General features: G+C 46.4%; 1 protein-coding gene across 6 annotated transcripts in view; it reads right to left on the bottom strand.

Annotated features, from left to right (window-relative positions):
* The window catches only part of LOC103019590 (EF-hand calcium-binding domain-containing protein 11-like), a 238,117-nt gene that overhangs the window by 84,528 nt on the left and 130,213 nt on the right, over positions 1-23,376 (bottom strand). Inside the window, exons 7-10 of one of the 6 annotated variants that reach the window (XR_009007395.1) lie at positions 19,257-19,327; positions 18,451-18,695; positions 17,650-17,848; positions 15,395-15,624 (exon numbers count right to left, since the gene is read on the bottom strand). The exons of the other annotated variants lie outside the window; for them this stretch is intronic. The gene's annotated coding sequence lies outside the window, so the exon portion shown is untranslated. Of the gene's footprint in view, positions 1-15,394; positions 15,625-17,649; positions 17,849-18,450; positions 18,696-19,256; positions 19,328-23,376 lie in introns of those variants that run through there. 6 annotated transcript variants of the gene reach the window in all.

The raw sequence follows: 23,376 nt of genomic DNA, 5'->3' as shown, positions 1-23,376 counted from the left end.
TCATGTGAATACAATCTTTAACATGAGCAAAAACCTGAAAAGATACAGAACTTAAAATAAGATGATGAGAACTGGGATGAAAGCAGATGTCATGGAGGCCATCAGCCCGCCCCTCCACGTGCCCAGTAGTTCAAGCCTCCTGGCACTAAACCCAACTAACGAGTCTGGGTGTCCAGAGTCCCAGGCAGTGTCCCTCCTTCTCACAGCCCCAGACTTTCGTCCACTGCTCTGCTGTCGTCACAGCACTGTGAGGGCCACAGAGGACAGCTGCTGGCATTTCCTCAAGGATGCTCAAGAACGCTCAAGAACGGAAGAAGGACGCGGCCCAGGCTCGGGGGCAGGCTGAGAAGACCGTGGGGGATTTGAGATGTCATTTTGTCCGAACTATCTGCATGGGCTGCATTTGCTGTCAGCTTGGAGTTCCTTTTCAAGCACTGACGTCAGATTCGTGCTGATCCAGCTACACTCTCCTGGTGGGCCCTTTGGGACTGGGAGTACCCATCAATCTGTGAGCCAGATGGCTCGAGCCTTTGTAGTGTGGCTGGGCATAGAGAGAATGGTGCTAAGAGGGCCCACGTGGACCAGGAGCAGAGCATCTAATCCACTGACTGCACCCATCCCAGGAGACCATCCGGAGGAGAAAGGCAAAGAGAGCAGACAATAATACTGCTGAGGCAAAAAGAGCAGACAATAATACTGCTGCTTTCATTTCTGGCGAGACCCCAGCTAAACACCTTGATGCAAACTGCTGCAGCAAGAGCCGACAACCACCATGCTTTCCTGTATCCACACCCGCAGATGGGCCCTGCCAATGGTTCTGCCTTGGACTCATGGCTTGCTGTGGCCAATGGGACATTAGGAAATAGGACACCAGCAGAGGCTGGAAAAGTCCTTGCATATTGGAGCAATATGTTCTCTCTTGTGGCTCGGAACCCTTCTGCCACCATGTGAATAAGCTTGGAATAGCTTCCTCAACGATGTGAGAGCCCATGGAGAGAGGCCCCTGCTGTCCCTGTCATCCTAGCTGAGGTCCAAATACACAAGAAAGCCTAGGCAACACCTCCCGGAACAGAGATGATCTAGCCACACTGAGCCCAGCCCAAACTGCCAACACACAGAATGATGAGCACAGAGATGACTATTCTTGTAAGTCACTTAGTTTGGGGTGTTTGTTATGCAGCAGAAACTAAATGATACAAAGATCTCTACAACAGAACCTACACAGCAAACCACAATCCCAAGACTGTGATGGACCTTCAAGATGTAGCTTTACATGGTGACCCTAGTGGGTGCCTAACACAAATAAAGGAAAGTAGCCACAGCAATCCTGGTAACACCTTCTGCAGCGTGGCCTCTGGCAGTTACTCAGGCAGCTCCCAGGACAGAACTGCTTCCACGTGGCACAGCTGCCTTACACCCAACAGCAACTTACACCAACCCTTTCTACCAACTCCATGATGCAAGATTTGGTGATGGCCAGTCCAATCCTCAGACATGTGTTAGGAGGCCAGGGTCCTGGGAGATTGCACTGGTACTGACATCTATTTTCCACTCTCCCTGTGTCCCTTCTACCACAGAGAGCCGGGAGGAAATCTAGGCACCCTGGAGAGAATCGTTCAGAAATCACCAGACAGGGATTGTATCCTCAGAAGGGCACTCACCCCGTTAAGTAGCTCAAAATGTCACTCCAGGGGCTTCCCTGGTGGCGCAGTGGTTAAGAATCCACCTGCCAAGGCAGGGGACATGGGTTTGAGCCCTTGTCCGGGAAGATCCCACATGATGCAGAGCAACTAAGCCTGTGCACTACAACTACTGAGCCCGCGAGCCACAACTACTGAAGCCCGTGTGCCTAGAGACCGTGCTCCGCAACAAGAGAAGTCACCGCAGTGAGAAGCTTGTGCACCGCAACGAAGAGTAGCCCCCACTCGCCGCAACTAGAGAAAGCCCGCGCACAGCCAACAAAGACCCAACATAGCCAAAAATAAAATAAATTAAATAAAATAAATTTATTAAAAAAAATGTCACTCCAGAGAAAGACGAGTTAGAGTCTAAGGGTCCCGCGGGAAGACTCTGTTTTTATGATGGTTTCTTGGAGGCACACCAGAGCCTGACACTTCTCTGCCTCTCTCTGTGGGATCGGAAATGGTGGTAAAGCAGGAGTCTGGGAACTTCGCTTAAACAATTTGGCGCGCCTCTTTTCCCACCTGAGCCCTTTACACAATGTGCCACTTTCACCCATACACCCCTCATACTCTCAGTTTAATCCATTAGAGCATCTTATATCCCCCAAATAACCACAAGCTTCTTGAGAGCACAAACCCTGTTTTAACCAACACTCCCTTTCTCTCTTTCTCATTTATTCATTCATTCATTTATTCAGCACTTGATTATTAAAGAGCCATAGCCAGACAATGTCAGGGAGCAGCTCCCAGCCCAGAGGAAGAAAGTCAAGAGATAATTATAAAAACTAAGCATAAGAAATAGAGTTATAGATTTAGAAAACAAACTTATGGTTACCAGGGGGTGAGGGAGAGGGAGGGATAACTTAGAAGATTGGGACTGACATAAACACACTATTATATATAAAATAGATAACTAGTAAGGACAGGGAACTCTACTCAATACTCTGTAATGGCCTACACGGGAACAGAATCTAAAAAAGAGTGGATATACGTACGTATATGCATAACAGATTCACTTTGCGGTACACCTGAGACTAACACAACATTGTAAATCAACTATACTCCAATAAAGATTAAAAAACAAACAAACCAAAACTAAGCACAGCTAATAGTTATGGAATACCTTTCATCTGCCAGGCACATGTGCTAAGGTTTTTAAACATATACTCATTTAAACCTGCACCGATCCTAGCAGGAAGGTACTGTTCTTATCCTCACATACAGATAAGGACACTGATACACAGAGAGGGTGTGTAACTTGCCCGTGGCAGCAGCCAGTGAGGGGCAGAGCTGACGACACAAATCTGCACACCAACCGCTTTGCTGCGCCACCTCGCAGTGAAGGGCCCTGCAAGGCTGACCCGAGGCATTTCTGTTTTATTTCAATGGTGGCAGTAACTCAACCTAGGTTTTGGATGGAGGTGACACGAAGCACAGGCTGGAATGCAGATGAGAGGCAGAAAACCAGGGCAGGGAAGCTGCTGCATGAAGTCCAGCAAAGGGCAGTAGCGCTAACACTGGGACGGTGGCAAGGGCTACGGGAAGGCTGGGTTCGAGACACTTCAGAGGCAAAACTGACAGGATTTGGTGCCTGAATGAAGGAGAGAATCAAAGATGATTCTGAGGTTTCTGACTTTGGATACTGGGTTGAAGGGAGGAACCTGCTAAGATAGAAACATTCAAGAGGCAGAACAGGTTTAGAAGGTGCGTCAAGATACCCCAGGAAAAATAATTTACTCAGGCCAACAGATAATTATCTCAAACTGACACTGAATGACTATCCAAACCCTAGATAACCCCCAGGTTTGGTAACTTACTAGGAGAACTCATAGGACTCAGTATATAGCATAAATGTTCATGGCGATGATTTATTTCAGTAAAAGGATACAAAGTGTATTCAGCAAAGGGAAAAGGGCAAAGTCTGGAGGAAACCAGGCACAAGCTTTCAAGAGCTCCCTCCCAGCGGTGCCCAAGGTTTTTATTGGGGACTGTGCACATAGGCACCCCTGCCTGGCTCGTGTGAAAATCCCAAATTTCTTCCATCATCACATTGTTTATACAAACAGTTAAGCCACAGTGAACCACTCTTATTACCAGTTCTGGAAACCTCTCAAAATCTAAGTACCCAGACAGCAGCCAAGGGCCAGCTTTGCAAGCAAGACTTGCTAAGAAGACGCCAGATAGGTTAATTTTTTCTCCACAAAAGGACAAGTATTTATGTTTTGTACAGACGATGTTTTATTTCCAACACACAAGTGCTCGAATTTTAGACACTGGAGCAATTCTTCAGTCATGTTCAGATTATGAAGCTGAAGTCAGTACTTTCCTCAGACCTGAATATAATACCAAAAGCAAATAGCAAATACAAAGTCCCGGGCAGGGCTAGCAGGTTTCGAGGCTGCTTCTACTCCCCCCCTTGCTGTCCAGTTGGAGTATGAGCTCAGAGACGACACTTTGCATTTCATTATTAAGGAAAGCAAACATGAGGTCTGCTGCAGAATCAAACACAATTAAAACTTTAATTAACTGAAACCCAGCTAGCCCCCGTCTTCAAATAAAAACATTTGCAGGTGGCAGGGAAAGCAGAGGATATGAGATTATTTCACTTTTAAGGGAAAGGGGCAAGTCAGATGCTCCAGTTGGGGATTTATTCAAAGCAATCACTTCTTGCCGCCTCTCGAGGGTGGACACGTATTTTACATCAATTATTACAAACCGAACACTGAAGGGCAAAATGCAACGTCCTCCAACACATCAAGTATTCGTTCAGCATAGTCTTAACTATTAGCAGCAAATCGACACACAGATTCAGAATAAATTTTTAACAATGGAAGTGCAAACACAAGGCGTGGTAGTTCTGTAACCAGGGTGCCGAGGTTTCCCAAACTCAGCGTTAAATCGGGTTCTGTGGTACGAAGAAACTCTCTTGAACGTTTTCTCTGGAATCACCCACAAACTTCTCCCCTCTCTGGAAATGGAAACTTCTGTGAGTGAGCTAATCCCCAACCATCATGCAAGAATCAAATCCAAGTATTATTAGCAGGGGGACAAATCCCTCGTGGGTCTCTCTGCTCACACAACAGGAGGAAGACCTGCTCTCCCATTGGCAAAAAGAAGCTTCACATCAATAACAACTTCAGGTAAGGCAGGGAGGACTAAGATTCAGGCACCTGGGCCAAGAGCCAAACAAAACACACCTCCAGGAAGCATCAGAGGTGAAAAAGACTTTCAAGCACTAAGAGAATTGCTATGACGGCTATACAACCCACCACAATGGTAGAGAGCACGTTGACTTGATTCTAACTCAGCCCCAACCAAATGTGAGACGTTCTATGAATGATCTTACATGTAGGGAGCTGAGGTCAAGGGGAAAGGATCCTTCTTCTCCAAGTCCAAAATAAAGAAACTGCATTCTGACCACACTGCCCATTCACCTTCCAGACTCTGGCTTGAAGACACACTGACCAAATAAGATGTTCTTTAAAGGGAGGCTGTTTTTGTATGTTCTTAACAGATCTGGCATTCAATTTTCTTCATTTAGAGGACCTTTAATGAGCTTTTTAAATTTCTTTCCATTCCTGTCGTCCTTCTTCCTTTTTTTTTTTTTTTTTTTAACAAGAAACCCAGTAAGTACAAATACAGATCAACTGATTTTTCAGTATCTGAAGAATGCCAGGACATCGATCTACCACTCCAGGCCCTAAACTGGATTGTCTCGCTGCCTTGAAGAAAACCAATATCTTATTTCCTGAACAAAAGCAAGGCGCTTTTAGGTGCTATAATCTCATTGCAAAGCCTTTTACCCACTCCCTACTCTTTTGGCCCCAAGATCGCAATCCTCTTTGGGTAATCGGACGGTAGCGGGTGCCAGGGCGGTAGCTGCCTTTGCTTTCCCGCCCTGCTCTATGGCGCTGCTCACCAGGGGCTGGGGGGGGTGCAGCGTGCCAGGGTTCAGGGCCCCATAATGGCTCTGTTCTTCCAGGGCAACTGTTAATAATTAGCAGGAAGCATTCTGTCTTCAAATCTCACAGCTTGAACAGTAAGGCCTCATAGTGCCAAAGAAACCCTGAATTCTACAGAAGTGAGACTTCCTTCTACCCATAGAATTAAATGGCCCCATTCATCCTTCAATACACAGCTGTCAAGCGCCGGCTCTGTGCGGGGTGCTCAGTGTGAAGGTGGGAGAGCAAAGGGGAGCAAGAGAGAGGTGGCTCCTGTCCTCACGTAACTTGGAGTCGACGGACGTGACCGTGAAGTGTGAAAGCCGGACAGACAAAGCTCAGGCCATCTGAGGACACAGGGCCCTGGTCTGCAGGGGTGGTGGAGGGAAGGACAGAGGACACAGGGAACGATGCGGCGGCACAGGCAAGAAATGAAGGAAACTTGGTAAGGCTGAAGGAAGAGGAGTTGTAAAGTTGTCAGGAGCCATAAACACAGAAAGCCTCTGGAAGGAACTGTCAAGGGCAAGTAGGAGTTTCAGGAGGCTCACCCCGGCCACCTGGAGTGGGGAAGCACACCAGAAAGAGGCAAGGAGGAGACCAAGTGAGGGGCATCAGCAGCTCTCCAGGTTACAGAGCCATTAATTCATCCATCCATTCAAAAATATGTATCTTGTGTTATTTTGGGTTGAGCACTGTTCTAGATCTAGAGGACATAGCAGTGAGCAAAACAAAGTCCCTGCTCTCAAGGGACGTACGTACAAATAACTGTATATGATACAGGTAAGAATAAGAGCTAAGGAGAAAAATAAAGAAGGGCACTGGGAATAGAGAATGTTGGTGTGTGTGTGTGTGTGTGTGTGTGTGTGTATGCATTATTTTTGATGGAGCAGCTAGGGAAAGCATCTTTGAGAAGGTGACATCTGAGCAAAGACCTGGAGGAGGAGAGACCAGATGCAATGACATGAACACTCAGAAGGAGGCAGCACAGGCGATACGGGAGAGGGCCTGTTCCCGGCAGGGAGCAAAGGCAGGCGCGCGGGATGGCGAATCGTGCAAAATCTGGAACCAAACCGCCAGGGGTCACACCGTGGCTCCTCATTTACCAGTGCTGTGACCTTGGGTCTGTTTTAGAGACACAATTTAGGGGCATGGAATCCTGGTGTGGTGCCCCTTCTAGCTCAGTGCCTCAGTTTCCTCACAGTGCCTTTGGCAGCTCCCAAGATGCAGCTTAATACAGTTTTGCAACCTGCCACCAACATCATATAGACAAACATCCGGTGGAGGGCCACCAGCACATCATGTCTGCGAGGATTCAAGACTGAAAAGAGGGCAGAATGAAAAGTCTCCATCAAATTCCCAACTTGGCTAATATCAGCAATACCCAAGGAACATCCCCATTAGCCAAAGTGATCTGACCGTTGGATGTCAAAAAGATCTGCGAAGTTTTCTGTGTTTCAATTGGCTAAATCAGTCCCATTACAGAAGAGAAATTATTAATACTTTCAGAGAGGTGGGGGACATTTCTCTCATTTCATGTAGAAAATGTTATTTATCCTCTTGAAATATTTATCAGTAGCCAGAGTGCTGGAAGCATTAAGATAACCACAGCCTGAATGTACTGGTTCGGTTTGAAACATCCAGAAAGTGAGAGAGAGAGAGAGAGAGAAATATATACGTACATACCCACATCTTTACCAGTTTAAGGCAAAGTAGTAGGAAAAATAAAGCTATAGTAGGATGAGTGGGAAGATAAAAAGAGAGTTACCTTTTGGGGAGCGAACATGGGAACATAGACATTAAGGAGGTTTATGAGGAGGAATAAGCAAAACAGCATTTAATCCTGAGTTAAAAGCTACATAACTTTTTCCTTTGATCTCTCAACCACAGGATGCACAGAGACCCACACGCACGGGTCCCCTGGAGACTGCATTAGGGTGTGTGAGTAGCCAAGAAGGCAAAGGTGACGGTGAGAACCTTCCAGCTCCAAGGGTCCAGCCTCCCTAGCACTACAGCTGCATGGAAGTCCACGGAGAACACCGAGCGGCTCAGAGGCCAGCCCTGTGTTTCTTAAAACCAAATGTGCACATGAACCGCCTGCACTGATTCTGATCTCGTAGGTCTGGGGTGATGTCTGAGAGTCTGCATTTCTCACAAGCTCCCAGGGAATGGACAGACCACTAATCCTTAAGCCCCAGCAAGGCCCTAGAGCTGCACAATCCAATGCGCTCGTCACTCGCCATGTGATGGGTTTACATTCAAATTCAAGTGAAGTGAAATGAAAAATTCAGCTCCTCGGTCAAACTGGCCACATCTCCAGTGCTCGACAGCCACCTGTAGCTAGTGACTGTGCCTGACAGCATGGATACAGAACATTTCCTTCATCACAGAAAGTTCCATTGGACACTGCTGCTTCCACCTAAAATGAGTCCTTCCTGTACTCATGCTTTAGCCTCTAACTCTGCACCATATCCAAGATTCCCTAAAGCACCAAGGAACCGAGGTTACTGTGGCCCTTTCCCCCACCTGCCCCATTTCATGCAAGAGGAAGAGGTAAACCGTTCAGTACACAGGAGGATGGAGAACACACCACTAGAAGGTAAAGGAATTTAAATGGATACATTTATTTAATATCTCAGTAAGGAGGGCATTACCCGCTCCCTCGTTCATCGCCTACCACCCACTCTGCATGGTAGGTATCACTGGCCCAGCTTTACAGATCCATGAACAGACAACAGGAGAGGTTATACTACTTGCCCCATGTCAAGAGCGAGTGGCAGGTGGCTTTGCGCTTAGGTGTGTGTGACTCCCAAGCTCATGCTCTGTCCTCAGGGGCTGTGTGAGCTACACAGGGCGTTACCTGTGCCTCTTGGGGAGCAGGCCTAGCCCCTGCCCTGCCAAGTTAGGCATCGGAGCTGCAGCCCTTGAAGACAGGTGTGGTCATATCTCCCAACGCTGGAAAGCAGCCCCAACCAAGATGCTATTCATGGAGACTTTGAGACAGTCACAGAGACCCTTTAATCCAGAAAACACTTTAATCAATGATAAAAGGCAAAACTAGTTAGTATTTATCTCGTGCATCCTCACTCAACAACTATTTACCGGACAGCTGCCATGTACCAGGAACTGTGTGGACCCTGGAGGTAAAGAATGAACAAAACTAGAAGTCCCTGCCCTCCCAGAATGGACATCTTCTTCTTCTTTTTTTTTTTTTTTAATATTTATTTATTTATGGCTGTGTTGGGTCTTCGTTTCTGTGCGAGGGCTTTCTCTAGTTGTGGCAAGCGGGGGCCACTCTTCATCGCGGTGCGCAGGCCTCTCACCATCGTGGTCTCTCTTGTTGCGGAGCACAGGCTCCAGACGCGCAGGCTCAGCAATCGTGGCTCACAGGCCCAGCCGCTCCACGGCATGTGGGATCCTCCCAGACCAAGGCTCGAACCCGTGTCCCCTGCATTGGCAGGCAGACTCTCAACCACTGCACCACCAGGGAAGCCCCTGGACATCTTCTTTTATACGTGCTCTTGAAAGAAAAGGCCTCTCTTAACCTTTACATACTCTCTACCTAATTTCACTTCCCTAGATACTTGAAAAAAATATTAAAGAATGAGGAATGAATAAAACACATGCATATTTCTAACCTCAAGAGTTGCACAGCCTTTTAACTTTGCTCCACCTGCTGCCCTGAGGAAGACAATGACCGAATCAAAGCTTCTCTCGGCTACCTGAACACTCGGCTCATTTCACCATCCATAACTCTCTCCAGCGGCAGGAAAATTCACCCAGAGTGGCACGTACGATCACAGACTCACTGGACTTTAGTCAAAAGTAATGAATTTTGTGATAGAAAATTGATCTCTCTTGTTCACACAATACAGGCTCTGTCGAGAGAGCAAACAAACAGGGCTGTAAAAATTAATTGAAAAGAAAGGGTCTAATTAAATTTTTATATCAGTGTACATAATGGCCAGAAATAGTAAACACTGCTTTAAAAAAAAAAAAAAAAGAATCAGAGCTGGAAAACAGCTAAGAGCTCTACGGCTCTTCAGATAACAGCAACCGCTGGTCACTCTCTAGGGCGTACACACAGCTTCATCTTATTTTCTAACCCCCAGTAAACGGCATAAAGTAGAAAGACTAGAGAACTGTGAAATATTTAAGCACTTACCATTCGGTCCAATTCTACAACTATTTACTGAGTACTCCCCAGTGCCTGACACCGAGACCCATCCATTCCCTGCACTGATGTTTACTGGTGTCTAATGCACACACATCCGCGCACAGCCCGACCTGGGCTGTAGGGTCTTTCTAGGTGGTTGAGTACAATCATGGCTCTGGGAGATGATTACAGTCTTTTAAGAGAACTAGCACATGTACACACAGGACCACAACATAAGGCAGTATCTGCCAAATATCATCCAGGTGATTCGGGAAATTTATTCTGACGTGCAGTGAGAGTTGAAAATTTGGTTTCTTGGAGAAGGTGAGATTTACCTGCAAGACTACACCTGAAAGGGCAGTAAGTATGCAGAGCTGTCTTGGAGAAAGAGAAGAATGCTCCAAATATTTCTCTCCCGTTATATACGCCTAGAGATCTCATTCCTGACTGGGCATCCCTTGCTGGGAGCTTGGCTACGGTCACCTTTGAGGTGACCGACCCTGCAATGCTGGGGATGGAGCTTATAGGATCCAGAAGTGACAGGTGTGGAGACAAGGTTTAAACTGGACAGTAAATTTACCTACAGCTTCAGGTGCAGAAGGAGTGGGTAACCTGAATCTAATGAGCTTATATAATTCCACAGGTGAACAGAAAGATACTGGTAAAAGGCATCTCCGCCCCCAAAAAGCCCCGTGGAAAGAAGCCCTCTGAAATTGATGGGTCTGTTTAGAGATAGCATCTTGCTTTATGGAGCTTCAGGGCAAGCTTTCAGACTTCTGGTTTACCCCTTCCGTGGGGCCCCGAAGTGCTGCAAGGCCTCCGACCCCAGCAGAGTTGTGCAAGTCTCCCCACCAGGCACAAGTGAGCTGGGAACCCATTGTAACGACATACAATCGCGCCTCCTCACAAAGGCTGGCTGATCACGAAGTTTCTAGCTCTAAAACATATTATAATAGTATTTAATAATTCTAATACAATTACTATTTTTTTAAGTACTAAATTCATTAACTTGAGATGTCTGGTTTTTTTCTTTAATTAATAGTAATCTTTTATTTATTTATTTTTGGCTGTGTTGGGTCTTCGTTTCTGTGTGAGGGCTTTCTCCAGTTGCGGCAAGCGGGGGCCACTCCTCATCGTGGTGTGCGGGCCTCTTCACTATCGCGGCCTCTCTTGTTGCGGAGCACAGGCTCCAGACGTGCAGGCTCAGTAGTTGTGGCTCACGGGCCTAGTCGCTCCGCGGCATGTGGGATCTTCCCAGACCAGGGCTCGAACCCGTGTCCCCTGCATTGGCAGGCAGATTCTCAACCACTGCGCCACCAGGGAAGCCCTACAATTACTATTAAAATAAGCATAGACCGCTGGAGTCAGAGATGATCCAGCCCATACACATCATTTTACACAGCTAGGAAGTGCGATCCAGAAAGAGAAAGTGACTTGGGAAAGGGAGCACGGCTAATCAGGACCAGTGTCAACATGTAAAAACAAAAAGCCAGGTTTTCAGACTCCCAGAACAGTGCTCTCCCAGACTCCATGCTAGTACCTTCCAAACTAATCATCACCACAATCACTTCTGCAGACTTAGGAAGAACTTCCAAATAGGCAGGAAGATTAAACCACAGCACTTTGTATAGGTGATAGAAAGCAGTTCTCATGATACATCAGATTTATCATAAGTCCACCTTTCAAACTAGAGTGAGATAGGAAACCAGCTTAGTCATCAAAGTGTCTCAAGTGACTTGAACAAAGCATGGCACACGGGAGCTCCAGCAGCAATGGATGACTCAACAGTGAAACATTCCAGCTTATCCAGCCTAGGGGAAGAAAATGAATGTTTTGCTTTTTGGAAGATAGAACCTGGGAATCCACTGGGGGCTCTGGAACAGGTAATGAAACCATGAAGAATTCCATGGTCCCAGACAACGACCCCATGAGGTGAGTTCAGCAGATGAACTGGCCACATCATGGCTATTTAATAAGATGAAGAGCAGGTATCCTCCACTTAGACGTGGAGGGAGAAAAAGACACAGGAGAGGAAGTAAATAACTTGCTCGTATCATTCAGCCACGTGACTGGCATAGGCATGGAGACTTGGACTGAAATCATAACCAAATACCCATCACAGAACAAGCCTATGACATGGGCAATGGTTTCACCTGACAGCAGTGCTAGGTATTAATTTCTCACAGTTGATGACACTTCACACACACTTTAAAAATTGGAGTTTTATACAAATGAGGCAGGGCTCAGACAAACAAAAAAAAACCCCAAGCCGTTTCCCATTATTTCCAGAATAACAGCTGACGAAGTCCTCAATGCCTAAAACTCAGAACATGGCAGAATCCTGGCTGTCAGTGGTTCTGAGCCAGGGGCGATCTTGCTCCCCAGGGGACACAGGACAATGTCTGGAGACATTTTTGATCACCAGAAGTTTGGGGCGGTGGGGGGGTGGCCGGTGCTGCTAGCTGCTCTTGGCAACTGGTGGGTAGAGGGCAGGAATGCTGCAAACCACCCTACAATGCAAGGACAGCCTCTCACAGCAAAGGATTCTGCAAACCATCCTACAGTGCACAGGACAGCCTCTCACAGCAAAGAATTCTGCAAACCATCCTACAGTGCACAGGACAGCCTCTCACAACAAAGAATTCTGCAAACCATCCTACAATGCACAGGACAGCCTCTCACAGCAAAGAACTCTGCAAACCATCCTACAGTGCACAGGACAGCCTCTCACAGCAAAGAATTCTGCAAACCATCCTACAGTGCACAGGACAGCCTCTCACAGCAAAGAATTCTGCAAACCATCCTACAGTGCACAGGACAGCCTCTCACAACAAAGAATTCTGCAAACCATCCTACAGTGCACAGGACAGCCTCTCACAACAAAGAATTCTGCAAACCATCCTACAGTGCACAGGACAGCCTCTCACAACAAAGAATTCTGCAAACCATCCTACAGTGCACAGGACAGCCTCTCACAACAAAGAACTCTCTGGTCCCAAACATCAACAGTGCCAAGGTAGAGAAACCCTGGGTTCGATTTCAAATCACAAGGTTACGCTGAGTTTTGAGGTAAATATCATGATGTATTCCCCTAACTCAGGGAGATTCTACCAGCCTCACTCATGGCGAATTTCAGGTAACATAAGAATAAACTATTTCTGAAGTACTTCCTTAGCTCCCAGTAAACCGAGTTAAATATCTTCACTGATTAAGTTCAGAGGCATTTTCTCTCAGTTTCCTTTATTGTGGATGCTGACTTAAGGGCCGCGGAGATTCCGATGGGGTCGCTGCAAGCACAGGCCAGCTGTTTGTCAATGTCTGTGGAGGCACAGGAAGCAAAAGGGTGCCTGCAGGACAGAGAGAAATCTCCAAAGTCCTCAAGCAGAGCCAATCAGTGACTCCCATCTGCTGCAACTTTTATGGGCAGAAGTTGCCTTGCATTGGGAGTTGCAAAACCCTTCTTGGCTCCGAGGAAGAAGCACACATCCACTTTCTGCTATCTGGCCGCCCCTGGTCTCACTTCTGGTTCACCGTTGTTCTTCCGGTTCTCATACCCAAACGTGTGAAGCGTGAGCGGAGAATGAAGACAGTGGGAATCACTATCAGCTGCTTGTGGGTAGTAGCATTTCACTTAAATGGCTGTTTGCAGCGAGCCTGGCGGTCTTGTAAAGGAAGAGGGAAGAGGAAAGGAGAACAGGCTATTTGTCAACGGGTCAGGGCTAGAGGCCAACTGAGGAGAGGGGTGAAACCAAGAGAAAAACCATGATATATGTTTCTCCTTGGCCTTCCAAAAGCAAATTGTGGGTTTGTCCAAATGTTGCAGTTGGAAAATCAGAGCTATTAGACGGAAAAGGTCATCTGCTGAGCAGGACCCACTGCTGTAAAATGCGTCACCTGCGGAAATGCTAGCAGTCATCACCTGCCAGGGAGTCTAGAATCAAGGCCACAGGTGGCCGTACTCTGCTCCAGGGATTCCTAAGCGCAGGAGGCCTGCCTAGGTGGCCTCAGAAACCTCAGTGCCTGGGCCTGCACAGGGGAAGGGCCAAAGGAAGGAACAGGTGTTAGAGCGTGAAACGAGGTCTGTTTAAAAGAAGTGCTATGCTGCCTTTATTATTATTATTGTTATTGTTATTATTTTGTGGCTGGATTCTTTTCAATTATTATTGTGATAAAATATACATAACATAAAATTTGCCGTATTAACCATTTTTAAGTGTACAGTTCAGTGCACTGAGTACATTCACATAGTTGTGCAACCATCACCACTATCTATTTCCAGAAGTTTGTCCTCATTCCAGACAGAAACTCTGTACCCAGAGTGGTTTAATATCACTACCTCCTGGCTGCCCCTCATCTCAACCCCAGGTAACCTCCAATCTCCTTTCTGTCTCTATAAGTTGAAGTGGAATCATACAACACTTGTCCTTTCATGTCTGGCTTGTCTCTCTTACCATAATGTCCTCAAGGCTCACCCATGTTGTAGCACATATCAGAATATCGTTCCTTTTAAAGGCTGAATAATATTCCATTGTACATATAAGCCTTGTTTTGTTTATCCATTTGCCTTTGACAGACATTTGGGTTGTTTCCACCAGGGCTGCTTTTTATTTGTTTATTTGTTTTTTGTTTTTTGAATTTTTTCGCTGCGCCGCGCAGCATGTGGGATCTTAGATTCCCCAACCAGGGGTCAAACCAGTGCCCCCTGCAGTGGAAGCGTGGAGTCTTAACCACTGGACCGCCAGGGAAGTCCAGGGCTGCTTTTTAAACAGGATGATTTATGGATTTGGTAGAGCGCTGGTGTTGGTGAAAGAGGAAGAAGAGTAGACTCAGGTTCTGTCTGCCACTAACTCCCCACGTGATCCTGAGATCCACATGAGTCTCAGGGTTTTCACTTATAAAACTGAGGAACTGAATTGGACCAGTGATCTCCCAAATATTTTTGGCCATCATCTATAGTAAGGAATAGAGTTTTCATTATGACTGAGTTTACACAAACCCACATACATAACTGAAACGAAAGTTTCACACAATAACATTTACCCTCCTATGTGCAACCCACTCTGGTATTTTCTATTCTATTATTTTTCATAAAAAAAAAAATGGTTGTAAGCCCTACATTGATTTCACGACACATTAGCGAGTGGCAACTCATGCTTTGAAACACCCTTATTTTAGATTACTTTTTCCCAAATTGGTGTTCCTTGGAATATGTTGATAAGTGTGCCCCCCCCCCAAAAAGTATCTGTCTAATAAAGTGTGGGAAAAGATCTGAATTAGCTCACTACAAAGTTATCATGAGCTGCATTTCCCAAATTTATTGGCCATGGAAAACTCCACCCATGTTCAACAGGAAAGCCCTAACATCTCTGGAAACTGTTCACTGTAGTACCCATTTGGGGAAACTAAACTGGGTAGTTTTAGGTTCTTTTCTGCCCCACTTTCTATGACATGGGACAGTAATTCTCAGCATGATTTTCCTGGCGCACGCTATAGAGGGAGACAAGCACCCTTCACAGCGGATGCTATATCTGATTCCCCAGAGTCATGCCATTCATCTATTCACATAAACGTTTGAAAGAAAATAATAGACTTTTTTTTTTTAATTATTATTTATTTATTTATTTATTTATTTTGGCTGTGTTGGGTCTTCGTTTCTGTGCGAGGGCTTCCTCCAGTTGCGGCAAGCGGGGGCCACTCTTCATCGCGGCGCGCGGGCCTCTCACTATCGCGGCCTCTCTTGTTGCGGAGCACAGGCTCCAGACGCGCAGGCTCAGTAGTTGTGGCTCACGGGCCTAGTTGCTCCGCGGCATGTGGGATCTTCCCAGACCAGGGCTCGAACCCGTGCCCCCTGCATTGGCAGGCAGATTCTCAACCACTGCGCCACTAGGGAAGCCCCTAGACTTTATTTTTTAGAGAAGTTTTTTGTTCACAGCAAAAGTTCCCCCAACACACACAGCCCCCTGCACCATCAATAGCCTATGTAATTTTTTAAAATTCCCTCTAGTGATTCTGACACCCCACCTCTTGTTCCCTTAATGCTGATCTAGAGACTTCGTTAAAACTACATCTTCCAGGACTAATTGCAAAACAGCTCAATGGTCTAGCATATTAATATCAATTGATTCTCTCAAATTTAGTATCATTCCTACACCTTTTTATATTACTGAAAATGTCCTTACTTGTTGCATTTTGCCACCCAAGTAGTCCACTCAACTTGGCACATATAAGCCAAAGTGACCAGGAGAGCCTTAGCATTTTCAACAATCTAAGTCTTGCCTTAGCAACTATACACTTTCACAGCACTATTTTGATAGTTATTTACAGTTTAATTTGTATATATGTGGGTCAACCAGAATTAGCCCGGTATTTTCGGAAGAACCTTCACTTGCTTATTCTGTACCGAAATAAAGTTAATTCTGTGTCTTTCATCCATTTTATGATTTCAATATCAAATAAAGGATGCTAATCACATTTATTCATTTGATTTCACAAATATTTACTGGGTTCATACATATTGGAGGTTCGCGCCAATAATTAGTTTTTTTAAAAGAATGTTTACACAATATATTGCTTTAACAGCCATGACCAAAAAAACTTAACCCCAAAAGGTAGTTAGCTCTTGTCAGCTCTCCCCACAAACGTATTTTTTTAAATTACACATAAAAAATGATTAGAAAGATGGCTGTGTGGCCATTTATTCCCAAAGATGACAGAGTATTTAAGCAAGCTTAGAGGAAAAAACAAAACCTTAATGATCTCTCAGAATGGAATTCATCAGCAAGGCAAGTCCTTTTTTTTTAAAATTTTAATTTGTTTCTACTGAAATTGAACATATGGCAGACACTGATTTTCTTTTCTTTTCTTTTTTTTCTCTTTTTTTTGGCCACACCGCACAGCACGTGGGATCTTAGTTCCCTGACCAGGGATCGAACCCGGGCCCTTGGCAGTGAGAGCGTGGAGTCCTAACCACTGGACCACCAGGGAACTCCCCAAGGCAAGACCTTTAATACTGAGAATGTTGAATTTCTTCATTCTTATTAAACAGTCAGTATAAATAATCTCCCAAATCATAAAACTCAAGTCACAAGTTTGAGGAAATATTGCATGATTCTCCCCCACCTCACATCTACATTTACTTTTCTATTTTGTCTAAAACAGAAGCGATCCTTACACAAGCATGGAGCGTGCACACACACACACACACACCCACGGCCCTGACTCACTTCCCTCCCCGTTTCCCTCTGCGGTGCCCTCCTCCATGCGCACGAGTCAGGCTCCTCTCAGCTGCCTCTCCACCCCGCTCCCCACCAAGCCCCAGGGATCTCCCTCCAACTGTCTTTGTTCCCTCCTTGCAAGCTGTTTCAGACCTTCATCTCCAAAGATGTGATCTACTGCAGGGGCCTCTGAACTGCTCGCACCTCCATCTGTCCCACCCTCATTACGCTACAGAACTGAAAATGCCTTTTAAAAAGCAATGTGCCAGGGCTTCCCTGGTGGCGCAGTGGTTAAGAATCCACCTGCCAATGCAGGGGACATGGGTTTGAGCCCTGGTCCGGGAAGATCCCATGTGCCATGGAGCAACTAAGACCGTGCATCACAACTACTGAGCCTGCGCTTTAGACCCCGCAAGCCACAACTACTGAGCCCACATGCCACAACTGCTGAAGCCCGCGCACCTAGAGCCCGTGCTCTGCAACAAGAGAAGCCACTGCAGTGAGAAGCCTGTGCACCGCAACGAAGAGTAGCCCCCGCTAGCCGCAACTAGAGAAAGCCTACGTGCAGCAACGAAGACCCAGCACAGCCAAAAATAATAAATAAATAAAATAAATTAAAAATAAAAACTGACGTGCCAGTCTTCCTTTCCCAGACTCACCTCTCCAACTATCAGATACTGGAGAATATTTCCATAGACGGAAGCGACCACAAGGTGCCAAGTTAAGGTGGGAAGAGCTGAGTCTCTGGAGTCACAATAGGGAGAGACTGCCGGCTCAAGTCCCAGCTCAGTCGTTTACGAGTGACCTGGGTGACCTGCCATTGGCAGGCACAGGACTGCCTCTCTGAGCCTCAGTTCTCTAAAATGTAAAACAGTGATCAAATCAATCTCATCAGATTCTTATAAGAATTAAGACACATTGCATACATGATGTCTGTTAATACCAAGCCTGGTACATAGTAGATGCTCAATCAAGGCTTGGTTTTCTGTCTTGATTTAGGGTTCAATGCAGGAGGAACTAATTAAATTGTAAATTCTTTATATAGGCATACTTCATTTTATTGCGCTTCACGTGATTGCACGTCGCAGATAATTGCATTTTTTACAGATTGAAGGTTTGTGGCAACCCTGAATTGAGCAAATCTATCAGTGCCATTTTTCCAAAAGCATTTGCTCACTTTGTGTCTCTGTGTCACATTTTGGTAATTCTCACAATATTTCAAACTTTCTCATTATTATTATATTTGTTATGGTGATCTGTAATCAGTGATTTTGATGTTCATACATACTATGACTCACTGAAGACTCAGATGATAGTATTTTTTTATCAGTAAAGAACTTTTAAGTTAAGGTATATACATTGTTTTTAGACATAATGCTATTGCACACTTACTAGACAACAGCAGAGTACAGATATAACTTTTATATGCACCGGGAAACCAAGAAATTCCTATGACTCACTTTATTGCGATATTCCCTTTATTGCAGTGGTCTGGAACCAAACCCACAATATCTCCAAGGTCTGCCTGTAATCCTATAGTGCTAAAGAGCTCACATCCATTACATAGTTTTTTCGTAGAAGTTTGGAATATCGGGTGGAAAGAGATTTTTGTTTGACTCTGCATCAAAGAGTTGTATTAGAGAAATTCACGGTGGTTCTCCTATAACTTTGACTTCAACAACAGTGATGACAGAATATTCCGCATCTAAGAGGGGAGGGTAAGAGGGGGTTAGAAAGAGGGAACTTCAAAGGGCTTAAATAATAAAATTCCATTGGAGTTACCATATGCCCCACCCTGCCTTTCTCAAGAACAGCCCATTACAGAGCTTGAAGGAGGCGCTGCTCAAGTGAGGGGGTCCTCAGAGTCAGGCCATGATCTATGGCCAGAACACCTCCTGCAGAATTCAGGGCCTGTGGTATCACCTATTTGTGAGTTCTGAACACAGATTTTCACGTACAAAGAATCAAGATCATCTTTTAGCAGGGAGGGAGGGATAACATTTGGGTGACTTTCTTCTTGAGGGATGAAAGGGAAACAGTGAGATTTCCTGGGAGAAAGAATCAAGATCTAGAGCAGGGGGGAGACGGGCTTTGTTCTCATCAAAGAAGAAAATAATGTAGGGGGAAAAACTAATGAGTTACTGCCAAGAGATTTAAACACGGATTATGTATCTGGTAGAGAATGCACACAATTGAGTGTTTTGGCCGGCCTGCGGTGAAAACTTTTCCCATTATGATTAGGGATGGGGGAGCCCAAGTGCCTTACCTTTGAAGTGCTCTGTTCTGCAGTAAGTGTTCAGAGGAAGTTTCCTTTCAGTAAGGAGCAGAGGGAGGCTTCTGTTCAAAGGAATAACGAATGAGACAAAGCGAGAGCGGTTCCTGGCTGGCACCACCTCACACGCATTTGAATGTTCTACGGCAGCCGCAAAATGTTTAGTCCTCTGACAACATCTGGTGCCTTGGAGTCAACAGCCTGGAATTTATAACCTTTCCATCACAGAGTCACCTGATGGGTCTCTTACGCTTCAAGAATGACCCGGTCCATGGGCTTCCCTGGTGGCGCAGTGGTTGAGAATCTGCCTGCTAATGCAGGGGACACGGGTTCGAGCCCTGGTCTGGGAAGATCCCACATGCTGCAGAGCAGCTGGGCCCGTGAGCCACAATTGCTGAGCCTGCGCGTCTGGAGCCTGTGCCCCGCGACGGGAGGGGCCGCGATAGAGAAAGGCCCGCGCACCGCGATGAAGGGCGGTCCCCGCACCGCGATGAAGAGTGGCCCCCGCTTGCCGCAACTGGAGAAAGCCCTCGCACGAACCGAAGACCCAACACAGCCAAAAATAAATAAATAAATAAATAAATAAATAAGAAAATCCTTTAAAAAAAAAAAAAAAAAAAAAAAAAAAAAAAAAAAAGAATGACCCGGTCCAAAGAGTCAGGCTTTGTGATACCCAGAGGTACACCAGGGCCTTGGCAGACAGATGGGGAAGGAGATGGAAGGCCAGAGACACCAACACTGCCAACCCGCTAAATTATCGTCAGAGGGAAGGGATACAGAGTGAGCTGCCCCACCCCCCCATATGTCCCCTGCCTCGTAACAGTAAAGGGAGGGAGGGCATTACAATTATTCCGGGGCATCCCTGAGCAACTAGAAGAATCTGTTTTGCACTATTCTCATAATCTGCACTCTGCTATCTAAGGGAAATCATTGATAAATAGCTATTGAATAACACCTGTATGCGGGGTTAAAGCACAGGGAAAGAGAACTCTAAAAGAATCCTGGTTTTCACAGATCTTAAATCTAGTGGAAACTACGGAAGATAATATATAAAAAGATGCCTTACAATGCAAACCAATATTTAGGGGCCAAATTGGTATGCAGCATGTGTAAAAACAAGACTATACAATTACCAAAAGCGAGTCTGGCGAAGGTGAAGAAGGAGAAATTACAATGCGTTGGTTTTCCACGGGCCAGGCACAAGCGCATTTGATACAGCCCTTTACTTAATTTAATACCCATGGCACCCCTTTGAGACAGGTATTCTTTTTTTTCTTCTTTTTTTTGGCCACGCCACGCAGCATTCGGGACCTTAGTTTCTTAGTTCCCCAACCAGGGATCGAACCCACGCCCCCTGCAGTGGAAGCTCAGAGTCTTATCCACTGGACCGCCAGGGAAGTCCCAAGATAGGTATTCTTATGCCACAACAGGAATGACAAAATGTAACTTGGCCAAGATCACACAGATAGGGAGTGGCCCAGGCAAGGTTCTAACCCGCATCTTTCTGAGACGTACTGGGATTTGCTCTAGGCCTGGTTTGATGGTGCTCAGCTTGCAGGAGCTGGGAGGGAGCCTGGGGATGGTCAAGTGGGGTTCTCAGGCTGTGCTCCCTGATGTGCCTTGTTGCACGTGAGGAGCTGAGGCCCAGGGAAGCAGAAGGACCTGCCCAAGGGCACCAAAGCTCATCAGAGACAAGTCACCTTGTGTGACTTCTGGTCTACCACAGGGCAGGATTCTGACAGGTGGGGAGGGTCGGGGATGCCAGCACCCAACTCTGAGACCTTAAGATCTTTAGCTCTTTTTCGTTTTTCTGCTTTCTTACTGTTGTTCCAGACTTGCCTCTTCCTCCTGAGGACGTCACAGCTGCTGCACCCGTCCATCCGCCTGCAGGACCAGCTAGGGTCCACTCCCCAGCAAGTGTGGGCGGACATGAGACCAGGCAGGGGGCTGTGGGCCTGAGGAACTCACCAAAGCCCATCAGAACACCCACTTCCAGTGGTTTTCTGCTGAAAAGTTTAAAAGGGGGGGAATCTCTCTATGTTCCTCAATTTCTCTATAAGCAGAAAAGGAAATGGTGGGGGGAGGAGGGAGTCAATTTCTAGGTCAAAGGAATCCTAAGATACTAAACTCTGCTCTCTTTATCATTAAAAAAAATCCTTTCACTGAAAGTCCCACAATTGCAGACGGAAAGGGACAGGGAGAAGAGAAGAAAGAGGAAGAGGAAGAGGAAGAGGGGGAGGGGAGGAAGAGGAGGAAAGGGGAGGAGGAGGGGAGGGTAGAGGAAGAGGAGGAAAGGGGAGGGGGAGGGGAGGGTGGAGGAAGAGGAGGAAAGGGGAGGAGGAGGAGGGGAGGGTGGAGGAAGAGGAGGAAAGGGGAGGGGGAGAGGAGGGTGGAGGAAGAGGAGGAAAGGGTAGGGGAGGGGAGGGTGGAGGAAGAGGAGGAAAGGGGAGGGGGAGGGGAGGGTGGAGGAAGAGGAGGAAAGGGGAGCGGGAGGGGAGGGGAGGAAGAGGAGGAAAGGGGAGGGGAGGGGAGGAAGAGGAGAAAGGGGAGGGGGAGGGGAGGGGAGGAAGAGGAGGAAAGGGGAGGGGGAGGGGAGGGTGGAGGAAGAGGAGGAAAGGGGAGGGGGAGGGGTGGAGGAAGAGGAGGAAAGGGGAGGGGGAGGGGAGGGGAGGAAGAGGAGGAAAGGGGAGGGGGAGGGGAAGGTGGAGGAAGAGGAGGAGTAGGAAGAGAAAGCCACTAAACTTCTTCTACTTGTTTCCTCTGAATGTTTTTTTTTTCCCACTCACTTTTATTCTTGTCAAGCTAGATGGGGGTGGGGGGTGGTGTGTGTTTGTGGGGCGGGGTACTAAGTGTGTTAGAGAGATATGGGTGGTTAACAGACTTTGACCAAAACCTTCCATTTAAAAGTAGATAAACATACCGTATACATGTCTCTACTTGGACTATTGTGATTAAGCAACTCAATCTAAGAAGATAAGGATTAAAAAATGTGTCTAAAGGGTTTATGGATGCTGTCTCCAGTTGAATGAAAAATCAGCAAGAGTTAGCAATTAATGTGGGATTAACGTGTGACGCTTCTCACACTCTTCCTGCACCTTTCACATACACAGCAGAGTCTCAAAGATGGTTTGACAAATAACGCGATGTGGCCCTTACGTAAGAAAACACGGAAGGTTAAGAATGTGACCAGAGACCAGCCCCAAACATGTGATACCACAGAATAAGGACACCAGGTTGGCTCTGCCACAGAGATTTATACAAAGGGTGGGTGTTGCTCTCGTTAATTCAGTGGATAAACAATAGGGGGAAGGTCTGGATGATTTGATGGACAGCTTTTGGAAATGATCTTCTGCTTGGCAAAACACCGCAGTGATAATTTTCTTCACACGGAAGGAAATGCAAAGAAGTGTCACTAAAACAAGAGAGGTAATTACAGGGCAGGAATCAAAATACTGGGTGACACAGAATGAAGAGTAACTAAATTAGTCCCATTACGGCCTTGAAATCTGGACTTAACAATTTCAAGAGAAGAATCTGACCTCTCATTTCTGAGTAACAAAGCCATGCCTATCTTCCCTGTGTTTTGTTTCCAACCTACACTGTGGGCTTGGAGAACTACAAACACCGCGCTACCAAGTGATATTCCATTACTCTCCTGTGCTGGCAGCTCAGCAGACTTAGAAACAGAACATTGCAAGAGCTGGAAGGGGTGACCTTGCAATTCTCCCAGCTTCAAGGGACCCTGGCAGCTGGTCATCTCAACTTGACTAGCATCCCAAGAGTAGCTGGTTCACACACTACCCAACACTTACCCACCCAAACACTTACCCATCCACCCAAACAGTTACCCATCCACCCAAACAGTTACCCATCCACCCAAACACTTACCCATTCACCCAAACAGTTACCCATCCACCCAAACACTTACCCACCCAAACAGTTACCCACCCAAACACTTACCTATCCACCCAAACACTAACCCACCCAAACAGTTAGCCATCCACCCAAACACTTACCCACCCACTTATCCACCCACCCAAACATTTACCCAAACACTTACCCACCCAAACACTTACCCACCCAAACACTTACCCATCCACCCAAACACTTACCC

The sequence above is a fragment of the Balaenoptera acutorostrata genome, chromosome 3, assembly GCF_949987535.1.
Source record: "Balaenoptera acutorostrata chromosome 3, mBalAcu1.1, whole genome shotgun sequence".
NCBI lineage: Eukaryota > Metazoa > Chordata > Mammalia > Artiodactyla > Balaenopteridae > Balaenoptera > Balaenoptera acutorostrata.
Note: the sequence above shows the minus strand (reverse complement) of the source record. Positions and strands in the feature narration are given on the sequence as shown.